The sequence below is a fragment of the Lygodium microphyllum genome, chromosome 20 (assembly GCF_053477565.2).
Source record: "Lygodium microphyllum isolate KBCC chromosome 20, Lygodium_microphyllum_v1.1.10, whole genome shotgun sequence".
Lineage (NCBI taxonomy): Eukaryota > Viridiplantae > Streptophyta > Polypodiopsida > Schizaeales > Lygodiaceae > Lygodium > Lygodium microphyllum.
Genome location: NC_141154.1, coordinates 114,497,420 through 114,521,862, shown reverse-complemented (window position 1 = coordinate 114,521,862; position 24,443 = coordinate 114,497,420). Strand labels below are relative to the sequence as shown.

General features: G+C 40.0%; 1 pseudogene; it reads left to right on the top strand.

Annotated features, from left to right (window-relative positions):
• Positions 1 to 12,140: 12,140 nt before the first annotated feature.
• Positions 12,141 to 21,980, top strand: LOC148019279 (importin subunit alpha-1a pseudogene; annotated as a pseudogene).
• The last annotated feature ends 2,463 nt before the right edge of the window (positions 21,981 to 24,443 follow it).

Sequence of the window (24,443 nt, the reverse complement as noted above, 5' to 3'; positions counted from 1 at the left end):
GAACACCAAAAACAAAGATGGAGTAGCGATGAAATGCGATGAAAGCTGAAGGCGGTGAATTTTCATGGACTCAACGTTCTTCGCAAAGTGTTAATAACACACGTGTGACGTACCCTCGCTTATCGGAACTTTTTATTTACTTGGAAAAGGGTTATTTAACACACGTAAAACGTATTTTTGGAAAAAGAGAATGCGCACGTCTTCTGAGGAGTTTATTACGCTGTGTTAAGTCACACACGTGTATTTCCATTATTACACAAACTTTTTCGTTGGAACTATCACCACATGCTTAACGGTCGATATAAAAGCATTTCAAACCCATTTCTCCGACATTGTCTTCTTCTCTGCCAAAATTTCGTCTCGACTTCCCTTCAAGGTCCTTGCATCCTGTGTGGAGAGCAGTTCAACAATCTTTGATAGGTAACAATTTTTTTTATTACAAGCATTTTAACAAAATAAATTTGATTAATATAGAAAGAATGTTTTATAACACTTAAACAATTAAAGATGTTATGTGCTTTCTATCTTTCAAATGCAGCATATCTTTTCCAAAAATGATTATATCATCAATTTGTGTGTTTCCATAGAATTTATTTATTGTTCATGTTTCTTTTCTTCATTTGCAATTTTTGACAAGTAAAACGCGAGACAATGTCTCTGTTGATGATATTTTTCTTAGTATCGCGTTTCACCGGCCACATTTTAGAATAATTTTTGTCTTCAAGCTAGTGTCTGATGAAACGCGATTCCTTCACAGGCATTTGCCTTACACACTTGAATTTTCGCGTTTCACCGGTCAACTAAAAAAATTCTCCTGTTTTGATTTTTTTGTCTTGGAAAATCAATGTTGGGGCCTTTTTCCATGATATCATCTTGTTTTATTGGATATTGGTTCTTTTCTGCTTTTTTTTTCAGGGATAAATATTTTTCTGGTCAAAATGACAAAGAGGAAGCTATCTCTGGAAGGAATGGATGAGGAGGAGATAATTGAGACATCTGATGATAGGCTCTTTGATTTTTTACACATCACTGGAAATTCTTCCAAGTTTTGCTATATCAGGGAAATTTTCAATGTTCCTTTTGATTTGAAGGAGTTATTAGAGGATCTTGATGATAAACTTAAGGAGTACAGATGTTTTTATGATAGACATGTGCAAGGTTTGGAAGTCAATGGATTTGTTCATTATAGTGATGTCATGGGAGCCACCAATACATCCAGGTCAACTTTGCTCGGCAGGTTCAACCTCATTGATGAGGAATTCAGAAAGAAAGAAACATGTTGCCCTTTCCACAGGTATCAACACCAATGCCTTCTAATCCACAAGGACGTTGGATTTATTGTGTATCTTCAGTACATGGAAAATTCTTCTCCAGATATAGACCAACAGAGAAAGCTAGAGGATATTGCAAGTATGGATAAGGAGGTCGAAGAGAAGGAGGAGATGTTCCAAGAAGATGTTGAGAATCAACTTGTCCAAGGTTTTGATGTAGGTTTATTCAAGAGTGACAATATCACAATGGTGGAAGAAAAGGAGATTGAGCCAAGTGCACAGGTTGATGAAGAAGGTCCTCTTGCCTGTGTTCCAACATTTCCCACTTATCTTATCAACAAGAAGAGATATGTGTTGCTAAATGATATTCAACATCTTTTTGATCTTAGAGAAGATTATTGCTTAGCAATCCTTGCAGGTTGGGGCAAAAATGACATGAATTTTATAGGTTATGAACAAGAACCACTAGCAAGTCTTGATGTTGAGGGAGAGAATTTCCAAGATAGCTCTATAGCCTTACATACATGTATTAATCAGATCATAGAATACGAAAAGGGGGGGCTACCTACAGAAGAAGAGTTCTTGCAAGTCCAGAAGAAACTTCATATTGATGATGTAGGGTATGAAGAGAGATTGAAGTCACCATCAGATGAGAAGCCCAAGAGTTCAATAAATCTTTATGATGATAGTCTTCTTGAAGAAGATGAACACCCTAAGGTATGAAATATAATTCGAAGTTACCCATTGAGTTTATGTTAGACTTTATTATGCATTATAGATAAATATCTTATATCTTGTACTGTTGTGGTTTGTTCTATAGATTGAGATTGAAGATCTGGACAACTTTCTTGGAAGGGCCAAGGGCTCTAGGCCAATGAAGCTTGGAAAAAATCAAAGCCTTGGCCATTATATTGGAAACTTAAACAATCAAACAATTGTAATATATCATAGTAGATTGTCAAGCTCTCCAAGTCTACCAATGATGGCTTTGAGAGCTATCTCAAAGGTTATTGGATCTCAAGTTTTCAGCAGAGGTTTGGACAAGATCATTTTGGTGGAGAAGGAAGAAGCCATAAGAGTTTTTGGCTTTATGCCTGGATACAGTGGTTCTAGAGCTGGATATTTTGGAGTTCTTGGCTCCTATTTGCTCTCTTATGTAGGAGATAGTAAGAATTTGAAGCTTCTTCCGGGCTATCGAAAACAAGAGTTTTTGAAATACAGAGGTCTTATTGAGTGGGATGAAACAAAAGATTCCTCTAGAGGCCCTGTCGAGCTACCTGAAACCAAGGACTCCACTGAAGGCCCTGTTGAGGTGCCTGAAACTAAGGACTCTTCTGCAACACAATCAGACTAGAAGATGCCAAAGATTAAGGGTTTCTTGAAACCCATCTTTTCCCAACTCTTTGTTTGGTTTGTAACCATTCTGTAAATCTTTGCTTTGCGCAAGAATTTAAATATCTATCTTTTCTTCTTTGGGTAACAATTTGTATAGTCCTTGCTAAAGATGATGTATTGCTTGATGTGGTTGTATCTTTAAGCTTGAATTTATGCCAAATTTGTCGATAGAACCATTGAAAGACCTCTAATAAACTGTTGGCTTTGTGTCTTCCACCTCCATGTCTTGTATGTCTGAAATATTTTGTTCTTGCTTGATAATGTGATTTTTCCATACCTTGGGTTGACCAGATAGATAGAGATCCATATTGTTTAATAAAGTATGGAGCATGGTTGTATAGAATATGCTGCATAGTCAACAAATAAGGAAAGTTATTAAAAAACATTATATGAGTTCGACAATGAAGAAACAAACATATACAAACTTCTTACCATATAGTGAGTAAAGTGTTGATCACCCCAAGCTTCTGTCATCGCCTTTTTGAAAAGGTTCAATTGGTTTTTAAAGTCTTTGAGATCATCGTCATTCCATTCAGTCTTATCACAATAAAAAAACACTTTGTCTAGTGTTTCCCAAACTTTAGCTTTTCTATTTCGAGCTTGTCCATTATCAGTGTGATCCTTAACTGCATTATGTAGGGATTTCCACTGATTAAATTTAATAGTTGAGCCACCATTTCTCGAGTTTATCTTGCCAAGTCTCCCATGAAAGCCTAGAAACCTTCTAGCCTTCACTCCACCAATAGATGGTTTTTTTGGGACACAATTACCATCCTTAGACTTTTGAAGATCTGGTTCAATAACAACATTGCCACCATGCAAACCAATTGCAGAGAGAACTTTTTCAACCTTTGTTATAGCATCTGTTCTAGTTGATAATGGCTTCAACTTCCATGCAAATCCTATATAGAGATGAACAAGCTTTTCGATTATCCTGCAAAGTGCATGAAGTGTACAAATATGGGCATTCGCTAAAGGAATGTCCAAGACTGGTTTAAACTGTGGATCCTTATTGTGCCTAGAGGGAGCTCTATTCCAATTGCTTGAGTTTAACTCTACAGCTGGTGACATGCAGTATAAGCAAGGAGATCTCGAGTTAGCTCCCTTTGATACATTATACATACATTTGAGTGTCTTTAGGTCACCAGCTATGTGCCACTCAATCCTGTAGTTCCCTAATCCTTCAACAAATAGCTCTTCTCCTGCTTGTTGCCTTTGAATAACATTAGGTATTGATGTTTGATGAAAAACCCAATATAGTATATCAAAATTCTCAGTATCTACCTCAAATGCTCCTAGCCACCAGATGTTATATTCAGATTGAACACTAAATGATGTTGAGTGATTGCAATGACTTGACGAAAGTGCTCTATTCATCAAGGTGATAGAGATTCTCTCCAATTTTTTACATTTCAGAATCTCACTTTCATCAAGTTTAATCACAAATCTAGCCACTCCCTGTGCCTCAACTACTGACAAGTCATAAAATTTGATCATTAAGCATTGTAGGGTGGGCAAGTCAAGGAAAATATTGTTAAATTCATTGAATGTAACCTCCTTTTTCTTGCCCTTGAAGCTAGCCTTGATATGAAAAGGCTCACCTAGAATCTCCATCACTTTGTTATTAACTCTCTGTCTGATAGTCCTAACCACAAATGGTTTCGGAAGTATGCAATTGTGTACCTGTCCTTGCTTCATATTTGATTGTAAAAGTTGGAAAAGTTGCATATAAGCATCTCGACTGATACCAATACTATCCAGTGTCTTCTGTACTAACTCAGAATCCAAAGAATGATCCTTCACAAATGACTCCAAGCATTGTTTCTTTGCCTTTTTAAATTTCTTCTTCTCCAAAATATCCTTTGAAACCACTGAAGGAAGAAGATGATAATAAAACTGAGCTGCTTTTAAAGAATCTCTTTCACTTGCATTTGGTTGTAGAAGAGATCTAAGCAAAATTAACATCACAAATCAATGCAAGTAGTTTAAATAAAGCCATATTTAAGATTTTTCAAGTGAAAAAAAATATACCTTGCTGCTTGGATTCTTTTACCACAGCCTCCTCCTCCTCGTTTGAGATTCTCAATATTTTTAAGAGCTCTTTGTCGATTTCGAAGGCCTAATAAAGTTTGCTTTTGTTGATAAGCTTTGATACGCTTTTCCAATGAATGAATTTTTTGTTGACAATCCTCTAGCTTCTGCAACAACTCTATATTGTGTTTCATCAAAAGATGATTCTCTAGTCCAAGGATATCCTTTTCTGCAACAAGATTAAGTGTATAACCTAAAAATCCATTGTAGCCATCGCCAATAAACCTCATTAATGACGAGCTATTATAGAAAGGAGGAGTGCTATTTCTGCTAGGATCTTTGGGATATAGCTTTCCATCTAACCAAAGATCAATATTCTTCTTTCCTTCAAACCTCAGTATATGTTTCATAGACTCTGTAACCGTGATAGATTTTGTTCTCTTTCTTATCGGTTCATACTCACTGTCCAACTCAATATGAAGATGATAGAGAGGTCTTTTATGAGAGCTACAGAGATCATTAGATGATTGATCCATAGCTGAGTTACAGAGATCATTGGGTGATTGATCCATAGCTAAGGATATGATTAGAAGCAAGAACGAAAACAAAGAAGAGACTAATAAGGAGGAGAAAAAAAGAAGAGAGAAACGATGGAGAAACGATGGAGGGAGGCAATCGAGTATCCACCAAAATTCAAATTGAATATTACTTTTCACTTTAATGAGGAGAGGTAAGATCTTCATTATGGCAACCTTGCCAACTTTATGGCGACCTAGATTTCTAGGTTTGATGTGACCACGAGAATATCACGACAATGACTTATTAACGAATTTTGATATTTTAACTTACCAAAATATAAACCTTTTAAAAATTCTATAAAATGATTTTATTTCGTAAATTGTTTTCTCTCTCTAGGATCTCTTACAGGGCATTTTCGAGACCTCAAAACTCCCCTAATGTTCTGTTTCTATCTCTGTGGGGGCTCTGTAAGAGAAGAATAAGCTCTCTGTTATATCCTCTGCTTCTGCTTCTATCTTTGCTCTTACCATATGTAAGAGGGATAACAGTACATCCATGCTTCTATCTCGTTGTCAGAGGTGCTCACTGTTAGGGACTGCAGCTTTATTTTCTTGGGAAAGATCTATTTGAGAGCCTCTTCATCTCCTGATATATCATCTGTTACTTCATTGGAGGAGTTGGTTATGACTTCCATGGATGTGGATCCATTACCTTTTTGTGATCCATGCAACTTCAACACCACTTTATTGGGTCCTCTACATGGTGGTAGGGTTCCTTTGAATCAATATGTCCTTTCTCTTACTTCAAAAAGCCAAGGCCTTCCCAACAGTAGAGGTTATGAGGTCCCATAGAAATTTGGTTTGACCACTAGATATATTAGCCAATAATCCCTTCCTACGAGGGTTGTCTTTACGTATGGGAGGATGCCCAACGGTTTGATTCTACTTTGGTCTACCAATTTGATAAGCCACTATGTAGGTTGTTTTTTCTTGCAAGCCTAGATCCTTCATTGTCATATCCATCATTATGTTTAGAGATGAGCCTCCATCAATCAATGCATCTATAATAAAGCATCCTTCAATCCATATGCCAATCTCCGGGGTTCTAGGATCCAAGAAGGCATTAGCCACATCTACTTCCTTCATGGGTTTTGAGGTTTAATTGGACTTGGTCGCCATAGAGGGAGCAATTCTTAGGCCTCTTCTTCTTGTTAGTATACTTTTGAATTTCTTTCGACAGTTAGTAGACAACATCAATAACTGTTAGAATATTAAGTTTGGTTTAAAAGTGTCTAGGACTTCGACCGAATCATACTCTTTGATAGGATCCACAGGCTTTTCCAATTGGTTGAGAAATGGGGCCACTTCCGTTTTTATCTTTCCTTTCTCTTGTAGGAATGGCAACATCTGTGCTTCTTCTCCATGAGGAGGTACTCTGGCATCCTCTATTTCTTGGACCTCTGGTCCTGCTTTTGCTTCTATCTTTGTGACTTTATGTGGCTTTGTAGTGCTCTGTACTTCATTATTCTAGACTACATTGTTTTGCTTTTCGCGAGGAAGGTTGAACTTCACAGTCTTGGTAGATGGTACATTCTCTTTTGGAACTACGGGTTCTCCTTTCTTTGGCCGCATCATTGCAGCCACTTCCAATTCCACCAAAGTGGAAGCAGGTTCTTGAGTCTCCTATTGGCTATCAGAAGTAGATTTCATTGGAGCTAGACTTTGACAATCTTTTGCAGTGTGGCCTTCTCCTTTGCATCGACTGCATAAGGGATTGTAATCCATAGACCTTCTAGGGTTTGGACAATTTGGTAAGATATGACCATTTTCTCCACATCTATAACATTCCACTTCTGATCTCTGACTATCGCCAGATTGTCGTCCTCTCTGTAACTCTGAGAGGGAAACCTCCTTGGATCGAAATTAGGACCAAACTTCCTAGGCTTTGGTCCAATGTCCTACATAGCCATTTTGGATTCCAACAAGTTGAATCTTGCATCTTCATCTTTCTTTCTTATTTCGTGCATCTCTTTCAGAGAGCAAATATCCTATGTATGGTTCTTCCTCAAACAATATGAATAGAAGGCTCTGGGAATGGTTGGCTTACAGGTATATTCAATGGCTGAATGTCCTGCTTGATGGCATTTTCCACACCATGTATTGGAACACATCACATCTCTTCCACCACCCCACAGGAGTAGATATATTGGCAGTATTCATCTTTAGTGTCTATAGATGTTCTGTAATCGCATCCGTAAGGTCTTTCTTGATACTTGCAATTGAATTGAACATGTAGTCCTTCAGATTTTCACCTCTTAGAGTACTGGTAGTAGGGTTTTGGAAAGCTTATGTGATTACTGTATACACTGGTTAGGTTGATCTAGAGGGTCCTATGTTCCTGTTTTGATTCAAAGCTCATGTTGAAACTTGGGATTGTTGATTCAAGTGGGTAGGATTACACTATTGTTAAGTTGCCATTGGAGAAACTATTTGAGACCACTGTTATTGTGCTTGAACCATCATTTGAGGCACTGTCATCTGCGGCCACTGTGGATTAGGTGCATTGTATTGCGGCACTATTTGCATTTGGAGGTAGGGGTAAGAAACTCTCCATGGGACTACATTTGGTGGGTATACCATTTGTGGCATGGGAGAAGGTAAGACTCCTCTTCTTGAGGCCATTGATAACCTTGCTTCAACTTCTTCATACAGTCTTGCACCTTCTACTGCAGCTTCCAAATTGATTGGTCTTCTCAATTCCACGAACTTGCAAAATTTTGGTTGTAGCCCTTTTAGGAACACTCCTTTCTAGATGCCTTCAATTAAATGATGATTGGTCAATCTCTTCACGATGGATTCCATTCACAAGACATAAGCTTCTACTCTTTCTTCAAAGGACTAACTTAGGTTCATAAACTCCTCTCGCATCAGCTCTTGAAAACCTTCACGCCTGAATTTAGTAAGGAAGGCCAACTTCAGGTCATCCCATGTGCCGAAAGTTCATACTGCTTGTCTCGCATACCACTGAAACACTGTGCCTTTGAAACTGGTGGGGAATATTGCTAATCAATGTTCATGGGTTCTACCATTGTTAGCCACACATGCTATCATAAACTCTGGTACATGAAGATCAGGATTTTCATTGTACTCTCCCTTAAAAATGGAAAATGGGAACACATTTTTTGGCCTGTCATCAATATTTCTAGGACAGATTTGACTAGGAAGGGGATCTTGAGTCACCATGGATACTTCTGTAAAGAGTGCTTTGAAGGCGTCAAAGGAGGCTTTTACTATCAGCTCATTCTTGGCCTTGATTTTTACATTCTCTCTTCTCACATACCTTTGCACTCATTCTAGTGCTTGCCTCTTGATTGCGTCATTCATCAGGGGGTTGGCTCCAACCAGTTGGTCTATACTCAACAAAATAGAATCATAAGGCTTCAATCTCTGTAGGACTCACTAGCCAACATATCTTCTACTTCTGTCTTCTCTACATCTCTGAATTCAACCTTCAAACAGAGGGAGATATTTCATTCTGAAGGTATCAAAACTCATTCTTCTCAAGATCGTTGTTGTGCCATCATCATAATAATGCCAGATTTCTGATGGTTTCGATAGTGTATGTTGTGAAGAATACTCTGTCTACCAACTTGAGTAGATTACTAATTGGACAAACTAGAGATTGTTAGTACACCATGCGTCCCATGTGTCCTGTTGTTGAGTATCCACAAAAAATTCTAACTCTTTTTTTCTTGTTTTCATGAATCTCCATTGACCATGACTCTTGAAGCTTCTTTACGATCTCCCACTTGATGATGTCTGAAAACTTCTCAATGAATGCCAAATCTTCCATGGATGGTCATTCTCTCTGTTTCTCTACTTTAGTTGTTCCCAACAATTCACCACCAAGATGCATGTCCTTGTTGCTTCAATTGAAAGAGGAAATAGTCCACCACATAGAGCATGCATCATGATGGTAATATATTTCTACCATTGTAGGATGAACTTCTTGTGGAAAGTAGCTTTGGCAATGAGAATCTCCAATTCTTTAGTGGTAGAAGGAATCGGGGTTCACCTACACACAGAAAAGATCAAGGTTGCTTACGTACAATTGCAAAGAAAAAGTTATAATTAGCTATAATTTTAATAGGAAAGTAAGAAAAACATACCTCCTCTAGCTATCGAGTCCTCATAGTCCAGTTGTATTGCTCCTCAGTGATGAGACCCTCCTCATAGAAGTGAAGCCATGTGGTTGCGCAGTTATGGCCTCGATGGTAAACTATCTCTCTAGGAGTAGGTATCCTACCAACGATAGTAGTCTGCAAAACAATTATGATATATACAAACAATTATGAGACACAATGTATTAGAACAAATTATATAAAGAATTGAAAGAAATATAAATTTTAAAAAACTAAAAATCAAAATATACTTACAAACTCTGCCTCCCATGATTCTCTGCCACCCGATCCGTAATGCGATCCCATGGTTTCCATTTGGATGCGTCGCACCTCTGCGTGCTGGTGACTCTTCACTTTCTCTGTTGCTTTCTTCTTTGGCTTTTTTCCACTCTATGCGATGGCACATAGATGGTTGGCTATAGGCTCCACACCCCTCCTCCTGTCTCCGCAGTGACTCCCTGGCATGTGTCATGAGGTGGAATCTTTTGTTGTGAAGCAAATCCCTCACTTTTGTGCGTCCCCAATCATCCGAGAATTGTTGATCCTCAGTATTTGGGTACCTCCTATGGACTGCCCTCAACACCTCCTGCCACAAGCCGCTTTTCTAATTCTTGAAGTAAACAAAACAGTCTTTATACGTCGCATGCACGACGCTCCTCATGTATGCCATTACATCCCTTCCTTCATCATCATAGAAGATGCCACCAATATCTGTAACTCTGTAGTACTCATGTACAGGCTCCTCTGCGTGATCTTCTGGTGAGAGTGATCGCTCGCCACCTCCTAGGCAACCCCCACACAAGCCTCGTCCTCCCCCTCGACTCTCCCTCCTCCCTCTCTGTTGACTATCATCTGCCTCACTGGATGCACGTGCTTCTGCAAATGTACGTGCGTCGGTTGACGCTTGTGCTTCAGACGATGCATGTACTGGTGCTACACGTGGAGTACCTATAATTGGAGTTTGGACATTTGGTGTTTGGGAAGCAATGCCGGGCAAAGATGTCAGAGGCATTCCAGACATGATGTTGAACACCTCGTCTGCTGTGGGAGAGCGGCCAAGGTGTCTATCTCTCCCATGAAGTCTTCCTTACTAGGAAAACCTCCAAAAAAAGCATTGACTCCTCTGCCGAACAAGCCCAATGTATCATTCATGTGATCCAAATCTAGGTCATTGCTAGATGAACCAGGATGCGATATCTACAAAGAAAACACAGGAAAAAGATAAATTCATACAATTCCAAAGATATTTTTTTTAAAAAAATCAAAGTTGGCTAGTGCGTATATAATCATGTCTGAGATGCAAGATAGACACGCTCTCAGACGCATCCCTGAGGTCAAAACCTCTGGTCAGAGCATGTGTATATCCACGTCTGAGATGCAGCATACACGCATTGTCGTACTGCTGCGCATCCGAGGTGTGAAATCCACCCAAAAGTTGTGTGTGTGGGATTTGATACTTTGTACATACTTAGTTGTTATGTTTGCATCTTTATTCTGCGTGGTAATATAGTAAAGAGGGGCTAGAAAAGGATACTGTTGTTGGCAGTGCATTGGTTGGTATGTATGCCATGTGTGGTTCATTTGCAGAAGCAGATTTTAGCCTGTGTAGATCAAAACAAAGTAGAAAAGGTCTTGCAGTTTTACAAGCAAATGGAGGTTGAAGAGCAAATTCTCTGGATATTGGTCGTATATTACATTCTGATGCTATGGAAGCCTACCAGAAGCAAAACATGTGTTTGTAGAGTGAACTGGTCATGATGAGGTGTCATGGACAGCATTGCTTTCAGCATATGTTGAGCAGGGTAAATGTAACAATGCTTTAAAATTATACAGGCAAATGCAAAAGGAAGGGGTTTGGTCAGTTCAGCTGGAGTTAATGATTGTTCTTACTCTTCAAGCATGTGGCCTCCTTGTGGAGTTAGATGAACCCCTATTTATGGGAAACAATCAAGCTAAATTATGGCTTTAGGAATTGGTGAGGGATTGCATGTTGATGCTTTAAGAAAGGGTCGAAAAAGAGGACAAAAGCAAAGGAAGTGAGAGAGATAAACAAGGGGGAATGGCATAGTCTGAAAAAGGTGGCATAGTGTGTTCAAATTAGAAAAAAAGCAAACGACATATCTGAGATGCAGAGAATAAGCGCGAGAGAATTATAATCTACTAGGTGAAAGAAAAAGCAGAAGGAAATCAGAGAGAAGAACAGAGGAGCTGGACAGAAGGTAAAAAGGGAGAATTTTCGTCAATCGATGATGAGCTACGGAGACCAAAAGGAGGAAATTGAAGACGATTAATCGGAGGGGAATCTCTGCAACTTGGAAGCGGAGTTCAAGACAGGAAGAACAGGGGAAGGTAATCTTGATTAAGGGGAAAACTGCTGCTGTGATAGAGGAGGAGAAGAGAGCCATCGACAGTGCTAGGGTCATCACTTGTACCATGGACTGATTGATACTGCAGAACGAGATGATCCTTCGATTATTGGTCCACAAAAACCCTTTCTGGCTCGTATGATATGCAATAAACGACTTACAGAAAATGCATATGACAAAGATGTTTGTCATATCGAATTTGACCTTAAAAGTTCTGGCTTGAATAATACCTCTGGAGAGACCTCTCTGATGGCACAAATGATAAAATTCAGGCGGTTATAGAAGCTGGTTGTTGCATTGCTTCTGCATCCATCTCCATCGGTCCTCATCCCTGCGTTACGAACAGTAGGCAATATTGTCACAGGGGATGATGCACAAATGCAGTATCTTCTCAACCACAATGTACTTCCCTGCCTTCTAAATTTGCTCACTTACAACCACAAAAGAAGCATAAAAAAGGAAGCATGTTGGACCATATCAAATATAACTGCTGGGAACAAAGAGCAAATTGAGGCCGTTATTGATGAAAACATCATCCCTCCTCTTGTATCATTGCTTGGTACAGTAGAATTTGAGATTAAAAAAGAGGCAGCTTGGGCTATATCAAATACTACATTGGGTGGTACACACGAACAGATAAAGTACCTTATAAGCCAAGGTTGCATCAAGCCATTGTGTGATCTATTGACCTGTTCGGATCCTCGAATTGTGACAGTGTGTTTAGAAGGATTAGAAAACATATTGAGGATTGGGGAAGCCGAGAAGGACCTTGGTAATACAGGTGGCATCAATTTGTATGCTCAGTATATTGATGAAGCAGAAGACGTTGAAAAGATTGAGACTTTACAGACCCATGACAATTCTGACATTTATGAGAAGGCAATGAAGCTCTTAGAAACATACTGGCTGGATGAGGAGGAAGATGAGAACGTTGCTTCTGATAAATTACTACTGCTTTTCGGAGAGTTAATGAGTTATGGTTAGCTCTAGCTTTTTCAAACACTATTTGACCTCAGTCCTGCTCAATTAGCAGCAGTCTGTGCAAGTCTTGTCTCAAAAGGCATCAGATTTCGCAGTGATACAATAGTGAGTAACATCTACAAACCATCAAATGAAGTGCAACAATTAATTGGTGTATTGAGGGAAACACAACAATGGCTACTGTTTGGAGGCTCTAAACCCCTACTGTAATTGCAGTATACTATCCAGAAGACCACATGTTAAGAAGTTATGTCACATGCTTGCAAGTAGTTTATGGAAACGGGACTTTACCATGGCTCCTTGATACATCTCTTTAAACTAGATGTGAACATCCCATTAGTTTCCTTCACCATCTTCAACCATTTCTGCAGCATGGCCAGCTATAACAGTTATAATCAGAAGCTTGATTATGTTCACAAAGTCGTCATTTTCAAGAGTCAAATTGTCATGATTTGAAGAGCTATTCTCAGTTTTCATACTGCTCATGGGAGGGTGGAACAGATTTGTCAACTGTCGCAATCGCAAATAGATGATGCAAATCAGGCAGAAACTGTTGTCAATTGTGTGCATTTGAAATCTTGCTTCTCATAAGCTTGGACTCTAATAAGAGCTTGTATACATGGCATGGGACAATTGCATAGATCACATGTGGTTTGTTATGATGTTTCTCTATGCTCAGAGATAACTTGGCAGTAATACAATTGTTACTTGGCATCATATTTGTCTTGATTATTTGCTTCGATTGATCTTCTGTCTTGGAATTTCTCAAGAACCTCTGTGGTTGCGACTTTACTTTCGAAAACCCTTCGAGATCTTTGGTGAACCCGACGTGAAAGCGTCGCATAAATTTCAGGATGGGAGATACTTCAGCATCCATTTCAGCCTCTTCTATGATTCTTGTTGTGTCCTCTACTTCAACTCCATCATTGACTGTTGCTTCAAGTACTTCAACGGATGATCTAAAGCATATTTTGCAGAATATGTCTATGTATATGCAGCTTCAAAATCAACAGACACAATTGTATATGGAGCTACAGCAACAATTGCATCAACAATAGTTGTCTCAGCAAAGGCAACTATATTCGGAGCAGGAGAATGCAATCAGCGTGACTAAGGCAATTGAAGCAGTTGAGAATGAGAAGAAGCTATTTGATGGCCGTAATGTTTCAGCTTACTTGAAGACATATGAGATCAAGATGGGATTTTTTGGAGTACCAGCTGAACTTATGAGTAAGCATTTCCTTCGTCTTTGTCACACCCGCCTTGAGGGCAAAAGTGACTGATCTTTTTATTCAAAATTCGCGTTGGCAAGATTTTAAGAAGGCCCTGAAAGAAGAGTATTTCCTTGAGGACTTTGGGATGGCTACACGACAGTCATTCCGAGAGTGGGTCTACATGCCAAACACAGGTCTAGCTGCTTCAGAGTTGATTCGAGAATTTGAAGAGGTATAGTCAGCTTGATGCCATTGAACAAAGAGCATTGGATGTTGAGAAAGTTGAGCTTTTCTTGCAAAGTGCAGATCCTGCTTTTCAGGAAGAATTAGGAGAGCTTCTTGAGGATCACACGAAGCCTATGGGTCTTAAAATGGATTGGCAAGATGCCCAAGATGCAGTCTCGACTTTGACCAACAGGAGGATATGGAAGACCCGCCTACAGAATGGTTCTATGACACTGACACCGTCTTCTGCTCCTATGCCTACTTCTATCCCTGTTATTTCTTCTCTTTCTCAGCCAGTTTCTTGGCCTATGCCAGTGCCTACCATTTCTACTCCTCCTATTCCTCCTGCTCCAAGACTGATGTCGGCTCCTTCTGCTCCAAAACCATCCGCTCCATCGGTGCCTTCCTCTCTTGATGATATAATCAAAGGCATAACGGATTTGACACTGGAGTCAGTTAAAGCATAATTGGTGGGAAAATTGAAAGAGCAGTTTGCTTCGACTGCACCTACTATTTCTTCTAGTGCTCCTACTGCACCTAGGAGAGATCGAAGTTGTATTTGGTGTGATAGTACGAACCATAAGCATTGCAGGGATTGTGAATCTTTTCAAGATGCAAGGAGGAAGAATTTGGTATTTTGGGGACAAGATGGTAAGATTTGGTTGATTGAAATAGGAGCTCCGCTTGCTACCAACTTTGGGAAAGGCAGAATGAAGAAGTTAGTGGATGACATGGCTACGCGTACTTTTTATGTGGCAGCTAGAGGAGATGCTTCTGCATATGGAGTCCAGATTGAGAAAGGATCAGAGAATCAGTCAGCATTATGGACTTATGCTATGGAGAAAACAAACAAGGGAAAAATTCAGCAAACTGTTTTGAGTAATGCAGGCTCTAGCATCAGATCTGAGACAGGTTGGGATTCACCTGTTGTGACAGGTACACTATTTATGCCTACTTGGCTAAGTCTCAAGGAGAAGATGTACTTGTTGAGGAGAAGCGTAAGAGGGATGAAGAAAATCCAAGTGCAGTTAAAAAGACTAGGGGGGTGAGTTTGTTACTCCACCTACTATAGGACCGTCTTTGAGACCAGGGCCAGAACGACAGATGGAAGATGCTCAAAAGAAAGAAAAGAGGCAAGAGCCTAGAGAGAGAAAGCAGCCAGGGTTTAGATTGATGTCCGATATTGAGACATCTACGAACATGAAGAAAATCTTTAATGACAAGATACTTGGCAGTGAGGTGACTTTTACTATTTCTGAGGTTTGGGCATCTCGAAAAGAGAATTTCAAGATCAGTTCCAAGAAGTCTTGAAGAGGAAAAGACATGCATTGCCTACTACTAATACATAGGGAGTTTTGATTGGGGAGTTGGATGAGGATGAGGATGAGGTTATGGTTGAGAATGCTTCTGTTTTTCCACAAATAGAGAAGAGGGTTCACCCTATGCATTATGCTGAAACTAATGAGCCTGTCTTGATACCGCGTAGTCACTTTTCGCCGAGTCATTGGGCTAGGGAAACTACAGAGACGATGGTAAAAATTGGAGAGAAACAGATGCCTTATGTTGCTTTGGTGGATCATGGTTCAGAGATTAATCTCATAGTTCGTGGAGTTTATGAAAGTAATAGATGGCCTATGGATGTAGAGCATGGGTGGCGTATGAGAGCTGCCAACAACACTGCACGTGATTTGTATGCTGCCTATCCCAGTGTCAGGGTTTCTATTGGAGATGTAGAGGAGGATTTCCATTTCTTTGTGCAGGATTCATGCTCTTATCCCATAATTCTTGGACAACCATTTATCACAGAGATGCGCATGGAAACAAAGGTAATGGATGATGGATCTGCTTATGCACGGATTCGCAGTGACGATGGTATGAGAGCAGTTCAGTTTATGACTGTGTGTGTGAACCATGTTAGAAACATGGATACTCTTAGAGATGCACCTTTGTCCACTGTGAGGGATTCGGGTTTTCATTAGGTACCACCGTTTCGCGAGATGACGATGGTATAGAGCAGAGGAGATTGGAGTTCTCACCTCCTGGCAGCAGTGTTTTCTCCTCCAGTTTTGTTGGGATTTCAGCAAACAGTTCGATGAGCTATCAGAAGACTTCTAAGTTGCCTAGAGTTGCCAGGCAGTACATATACAAGAAGGAGAAAAATTTGAAAAATGCAGGAATTTCAGAGGATGATGAGCACATAGATGGGATGTATGATAGTATGATTTGTGCGGATACGATGATAGAGATGGAAAATATACTGAAAACTGATATGCAGAGTTGTCGCAGTAATGTATCAGTGCAATCCCTGGACATGTTTCATGAAATTGCAAATTTTGTGTCACAGATAGAGTCTGAGGCTGAGGTGACTCAACAAAAAGTATTGAGTGCTGAAGAAATTCAGCAACAGAGTTTCCAACTGATTATGATCAGCTTACAGAGACAGAGGGCTGAAAACTTTCAGCCAACAAAGTTTACTGTTGAAATATTTCAGCATCCAGAGTTTAGGGCTGTCCCTATGCAGTCCATAGAGCAGAGGGCTGAGGATATTCAGCCACCAGAGTGTAGAATTGCTGATTTATAGCAAGATTTGAGTAATGCAGAGGATCATAATGAAGCCAGGGTTGAGACGAAATACAAAACTGTGGATAAGAAGGTGAAGCCGGTAGCTGTACCGCTTCCACCTGATAGTGATCAGCAAATAGAGAGGGCTGCCAAACAGCCAATTTTGAGGAATCCGGAGCATATAGGCCATTTTTTTTCAGCAGAGACTCTTGCTGAATTGAAAATTGGAAATGGTGATTTCTTGCTACCCACAGAGAAGCAATGCTTTCAGGAGATGCTTGAGCGACATGGAAGGGGGTTTGCTTTTTTCCCGCATGAGATTAGATGTGTGAATCCCGATATTGTTGCTCCTATGGTGATCTTTACTATTCCTCATATTCCATGGAACCTCCGACCTATTCCAGTGCTTAAGGCACATCTGCCAAAGATTATTGACTTGTTGAATGAGAAAATCAGGATGGGAATCCTAGAGCCTTCATTTGCACCATACTCAAATAGGTGGTTTACGGTTCGAAATGGTACTCTCCGATTTATACAGGGCATGCAGCCAGTAAACAGAGTTACTATCAGGAATGTTGGTATAGGTCCAGTTGTGGATGAGTTTGCAGAAGCATTTGCTGGACGTGCCATCTATTCTTTAGGTGATTTGTATTCGAGATATGATCAGTTTCAGCTGGCTTTGAAAAGCAGGGACATAACCACTATGAGAAATCCTATTGGGCTTGTCAGGATGTGTACCTTGCCTCAAGGTGCCACTAATTCTGTTGCACATATGATGAATGCCATGCATAAGGTCCTTCGTGATTACATACCTTAGCTTACCATGCCTTTCTTGGATGATGTGCCCATTAAGGGGTATGCAGAAGAAGAGAAGAATGAGAGTCTAAATGAGCAGGGATGCAAATACTTTGTGGCTGATCATATTTCAGCTTGTGAGAAGATTTTAGCCAGGTTAGAAGAAGTGAACTTGACACTATTAGGGCAAAAATTTGTTTTTGGAGTAAATGAGGTTGTCATTGTTGGACATATGTGTGGATATTATGGCAGGAAACCCTCACCTGAGAAGGTGGATACTATAGGCAAGATTACGGAGTGTTGCTCTACCACTTCAGAGGTACAGAGATTCATTGGTGCTTGTGTGTTTTATATGATTTGGATACCCCATTTTGCACACATAGCAGATTGTTTATATCAGCTGCTTCGAAAGGGGCAGAAATTCTATTGGGATGAGAGCCACACTAGAGCCATGCGGAAATTGAAGAAGTTATTACAGATTGCTCCTACTCTCAGGAAAGCAGATTACAATTGCGGAAGGCCTATTGTATTGACAGTTGACACTAGTCCAATTGGCATAGGTTGGCTGTGGGTCAAGATGATGCAGATGGAAACAAGTATGCTATTCGGTTTGGGGCGAAAGTCCTAAACGAGAGATAGAGGAGATATCCGCAAATCAAGAGGGAGTTACTAGGGATTGTTATGAATGTGACAAGGAGTACTTTATTGGAGCCTCAGTTGTGGTAGAGATAGATTGCTTGCCATTGATAGGTATGATTACGAGTTGCTCTACTCCGGATATAGCTATGCTGAGATGGATTGCATACATCAAGTCATTAAATCCAGAATTTAAACACATAGCAGGAAAGGATAATCCAGTGGCAGATATGCTGTCTAGAGCCAGATATGATGATGAGGAGACACTACTTGCAGAAGAGGATGATGCAGAAATTTCAGCCGCTATGGTTGATCATGTTTGCCATGTCTATGATATTGTGGCTTTCATAGAAGAACTATATGTTGGAGATTGGTTGCAGATTGGCAAGTACCTTAGTACACTAAGTAAAAGAGATGAATGGACAGATGAAGAGTTCAAGAAGATCAGAAGAAAAGCCTATGGTTAATTTCTCAAGGACGGATTTCTTTGGAAGAATTCGAAGAAAAGAGGTGGATTACCTTTGCGGGTTGTTTGCGATAGAGAGACACAGTTACAGGTGATGAGGGAGTTTCATGAGAGTCCTTGGGATGGTCATAGAGGAGTGTGGGCTACTTATGAGAAAATCAAGGAGAAATATTGGTGGAAAGGCATGTATAGAGATGTTTCTCACTTTGTAGAGACTTGCAGAGATTGCCAGATGTATTCGGTAGTGCATCATCGAGATGAGCTTCATCCGACCTATCTGCTATGCATTCATTATAAGTGGGTAGTTGACTTGGTTACTATGCCTATGGGTCTATGGTAGATGAGATATATTGTTTTGGCTAGAGAGGACCTTACCAATCATGTTGAGGGCAGACCTTTGAGAACGAAGACCACTAGTGTAGTGTGTAAGTTTTTATTGGAAGAGATTTTCTGCAGGTATGGCTGTGTGGGTAAGATGACTGCAGATCGCGGTGAATTGGATGCAGATGAAGCTAGGGAGTTTTTCTCTCAACTAGGAATCAAGTTGGCTCTAACCAGAGCATACAATCCAGAGGGAAATGGGAAGAGTGAAAGAGGACATCCGTCAATAGTGAAAGCATTAGCCAAAGCATGCAGAGGACGGATTGGAGAATGGCCAAGACTTCTACCATTTGCTTTGTGGGCTGATCGTACGACTCACAATGTTACCATAGGATATATGCCCGCAGAGTTGATGTATGGTCAGAAACCGGTTATGCAGACCAAGACTTGTGCTTTGACTTGGTCAGTTTTACCTTCGCAAGAGGATTTGACGAGAGAGGAGCTCTTAGCTCTTTGGATTCAGCAGTTGGAGAGAAGACCAGAGGATATTCAACTAGCTATTGACAGGTTGAAGGTTGCTAGACTAAGAAATAAGGACAGGTTTAACAGCAGACATCACTTGCGGCCTAGAGCAATAGAAGAGGGCGGCTGGGTATTAGTCTTTGATAGCAGCCTTGAAAATCAGCATACTGCACTTCGGAAGATGGTGAAAAGATGGTTTGGGCCGTACTAGTCACACATGTCTTTGATAATGCAACATATGAGTTGATAGAATTGGATGGGACAGTGCTTAGAGTGCCTATTGCAGGAAAAAGGATCAAGATTTTCAACAAAAGAGATGATGAAGATTATGCATTGGAAGATTTTGCAAGAGAAGAGCAACAAGAAGAAACTCCAATAGAAGAGACAGATGATATGACAGATAATCTTGTTGATATACCGGAAATGCACAATGAAGAGATTGATCTGTTTGTAGATCTTGATGATAATGATCATGGGTAGTTGGCCCATCCGGAGGATGCGTAGGATTAGAGGGGGTGGATGTCGTACTACTGCGCATCCGAGGTGTGAAATCCACCCAAAAGTTGTGTGTGTGGGATTTGATACTTTGTACATACTTAGTTGTTATGTTTGCATCTTTATTCTGCGTGGTAATATAGTAAAGAGGGGCTAGAAAAGGATACTGTTGTTGGTAGTGCATTGGTTGGTATGTATGCCATGTGTGGTTTATTTGCAGAAGCAGATTTTAGCCTGTGTAGATCATAAAAAAGTAGAAAAGGTCTTGCAGTTTTACAAGCAAATGGAGGTTGAAGAGCAAATTCTCTGGATATTGGTCGTATATTACATTCTGATGCTGTGGAAGCCTACCAGAAGCAGAACATGTGTTTGTAGAGTGAACTGGTCATGATGAGGTGTCATGGACAGCATTGCTTTCAGCATATGTTGAGAAAGGTAAATGTAACAATGCTTTAAAATTGTACAGGCAAATGCAAAAGGAAGGGGTTTGGTCAGTTCAGCTAGAGTTAATGATTGTTCTTACTCTTCAATCATGCGGCCTCCTTGTGGAGTCAGATGAAGCCCCTATTTATGAGAAATAATCAAGCTAAATTATGGATTTAGGAATTGGTGAGGGATTGCATGCTGATACTTTAAGAAAGGGTCGAAAAAGAGGACAAAAGTAGAGAAAGTGAGAGAGATAAAAAAGGGGGAATGGCACAGTCTGAAAAAGGCGGCATAGTGTGTTCAAATTAGAAAAAAAGCAAACGACATATTTGGAGATGTAGAGAATAAGCGCGAGAGAATTATAATCTACTAGGTGAAAGAAAAAGCAGAAGGAAATTAGAGAGAAGAACAGAGGAGTTGGACAGAAGGTAAAAAGGGAGAATTTTCGTCAATTGATGATGATGAGCTACGGACACCAAAGGGAGGAAATTGAAGACGATTAATCGGAGGGGAATCTCTGCAACTTGGAAGGGGAGTTCAAGACAGGAAGAGCAGGGAAAGGTGATCTCGATCGAGGGGAAAACTTCTGCTGTGATAGAGGAGGAGAAGAGGGCCGTCGACAGTGCAGGGGTCATCACTTGTACCATGGACTGATTGATACTGCAAAACGAGATGATCCTTCGATTATTGGTCCACAAAACCCTTTCTGGCTCGTATGATATGCAAAAAAAGACTTACAGAAAATGCAGATGACAAAGATGTTTGTCATATCGAATTTGACCTTAAAAGTTCTGGCTTGAATAATACCTCTGGAGAGACCTCTCTGATGGCACAAATGCTAAAATTCAAGCGGTTATAGAAGCTGGTGTTTGCCCGAGGCTTGTTGCATTGCTTCTGCATCCATCTCCATCGGTCCTCATCCCTGCGTTATGAACAGTGGGCAATATTATCACAGGGGATGATGCACAAACGCAGTATCTTCTCAACCACAATGTACTTCCCTGCCTTCTAAATTTGCTCACTTACAACCACAAAAGAAGCATAAAAAAGGAAGCATGTTGGACCATATCAAATATAACTGGTGGGAACAAAGAGCATATTGAGGCCGTTATTGATGCAAACATCATCCCTCCTCTTGTATGATTGCTTGGTACAGTAGAATTTGAGATTAAAAAAGAGGCAGCTTGGGTTATATCAAATGCTACATCGGGTGGTACACACGAATAGATAAAGTACCTTATAAGCCAAGGTTGCATCAAGCCATTGTGTGATCTATTAACCTGTTCGGATCCTCGAATTGTGACAGTGTGTTTGGAAGGATTAGAAAACATATTGAGGGTTGGGGAAGCCGAGAAGGACCTTGGTAATACAGGTGGCATCAATTTGTATGCTCAGTATATTGATGAAGCAGAAGGCGTTGAAAAGATTGAAACTTTACAGACCCATGACAATTCTGACATTTATGAGAAGGCAATGAAGCTCTTAGAAACACACTGGCTGGATGAGGAGGAAGATGAGAACGTTGCTTCTGATAAATTGCTGCTGCTTTTCGGAGAGTTAATGAGTTATGGTTAGCTCTAGCTTTTTCAAACACTGTTTGAACTCAGTCCTCCTCAATTAGCAGCAGTCTGTGCAAGTCTTGTCTCAAAAGGCATCAAATTTTGCAGTGATACAATAGTGAGTGACATCTACAAACCATCAAATGAAGTGTAACAATTAATTTGTGTATTGAGGGAAACACAACAATGGCTATTGTTTGAAGGCTCTAAACCCCTACTGTAATTGCAGTATACTATCCAGAAGACCACATGTTAAGAAGTTATGTCACATGCTTGCAAGTAGTTTATGGAAACAGGACTTTACCATGGCTCCTTGATACATCTCTTTAAACTAGATGTGAACATCCCATTAGTTCCCTTCACCATCTTCAACCATTTCTGCAGCATGGCCAGCTATAACAGTTATAATCAAAAGCTTGATTATGTTCACAAAGTCATCATTTTCAAGAGTCAAATTGTCATGATTTGAAGAGCTATTCTCAGTTTTCATACTGCTCATGGGAGGGTGGAACAGATTTGTCAACCATTGCAATCACATATAGATTATGCAAAGCAGGCAGAAACTGTTGTCAATTGTGTGCATTTGAAATATTGCTTCTCATAAGCTTGGACTCTAATAAGAGCTTGTATACATGGCATGGGTCAATTGCATAGATCACATGTGGTTTGTTATGATGTTTCTCTATGCTCAGAGATAACTTGGCAGTAATACAATTGTTACTTGGCAACATATTTGTCTTGATTATTTGCTTCGATTGATCTTCTGTCTTGGAATTTCTCAAGAACCTCTGTGGTTGCGACTTTGCTTTCGAAACCCTTCGACAGCGCTCTCAGATGCGATTCTAAAGTCAAAGCTTTTGGGCAGCGTGCGTGTATTCTCGCGTCTGGAATGCAAAATACACGCGCTAGGAGACGCGACTCTGAAGTCAAAGCTTCTAGGTAGAGCGCGTGTATTCTCACATCAAAGATGTAGAATACATGCACATGGAGACGTGACTCTGAAGTCAAAGCTTCTGGGAAAAGCGCGTGTATTCTCGCGTTTGAGAGGCAGAATACACACGCTAGGAGACGCGATGACAACAAACATAGCTGTGCGTATATGTCTGCGTCTGTACTAAAATCTACACGCGCTGTCAAACGCGGTCAGTCGGCTGATTTCAATCTGACAACCGCCATCCATGATTTATTTGTGCTATAAGAAGTTCAATCATAGATCCTAATACACAAAGAGAGAGAGAGAGAGAGAGAGAGAGAGAGAGAGAGAGAGAGAGAGGACTCACCTTGGGTGTTTGGTGTGGACGAGTGGTGGCGCTTCTTCCTTCTCCTTCTTCCTCTCCTTGGTGAGTTACTCTCCCTTGATGCTTGCTGCTTGTTGTCTCCTCTCTTTGCTTCTTCTTCCTCTTGTTTTCCTCTCTTTTTTTCTCTCTTTTTTCCTCTCCTTGGCTTTCTTCTTTCCCCTCTTGTCTCTTTGAAGTGAAAGAAGAGACGAGTCATGAGGAGGTGAGGCATGAAGAGACTAGTGGAGGTAGACTGCATGTCGGCTAAACTCGAGCTTCAGAATGCACAAAAAACATAGGAAAGGAAAGGCGCAGTTTGAAAAGAAATTATTCAAGTATCTTTTGAATTTTAATTTTTACGTCTATTTTCGCATATATATGTGCGTCTAAGATTACCTAAACGCACTTATAGACGCGAAGTTAGATGCGCAAATAGACACAGATTTAGATGCGTAGGTAAACGCAGGTATAGATGCATATTTATCTTTTATCATGAGTTTTTGTTTTTAAGATACGTTTTGATAGTAAGTTCTTATCATAAGTTTTTATGTATTTATGATAAGTTTTGTGTATTTAAAATTGAGATCTTAGAATAATTAATACGCCAGCTTGAAGTTTTTATGTAAACATATGAATAACAAATTTGATGTTGTCATGAATTAGGTTTAATCATGTCGTCATCATCACCTAGTGCGGTGCATGCTGATGAGTCAACGAGCACATCACCTAGTGCGGTGCATCCTCGAGATACTTAACTTGCAAACAATTTATGGATGGAGTAATGTCAGTTTGAATGCGTTATTGAAGTAGATATCAATTGAGTTTGGCTTATGAATCATAATATTAATTGTTCTATTTTGAAATCAGACACAAATATATGTTGGTGGTTTTTTAACTCACTTTTAAAAATATATGTAGGTTATTATCACAAATGCTTCCAAAAGGAAACAATTTGTCAACTAAGAGAGCACAAGCAAGACATTACTTGACATCTTTGGGAGGCCTTTATTATGTCAATATCCATGCATGTGTCAATGATTGTGTCTTATTTCGTGGGATTCATGAGTTCGCACGAGAGTGTCCTGTTTGTGGCGAATCAAGATACGAAGTGGAGATGAAGTCAATGGATGTGTCTCGTAAGGTTTTGCGATATTTTCCGATTGTTGCACGTATTCAACTTATGTTCAAGTGTAAGTCTATTG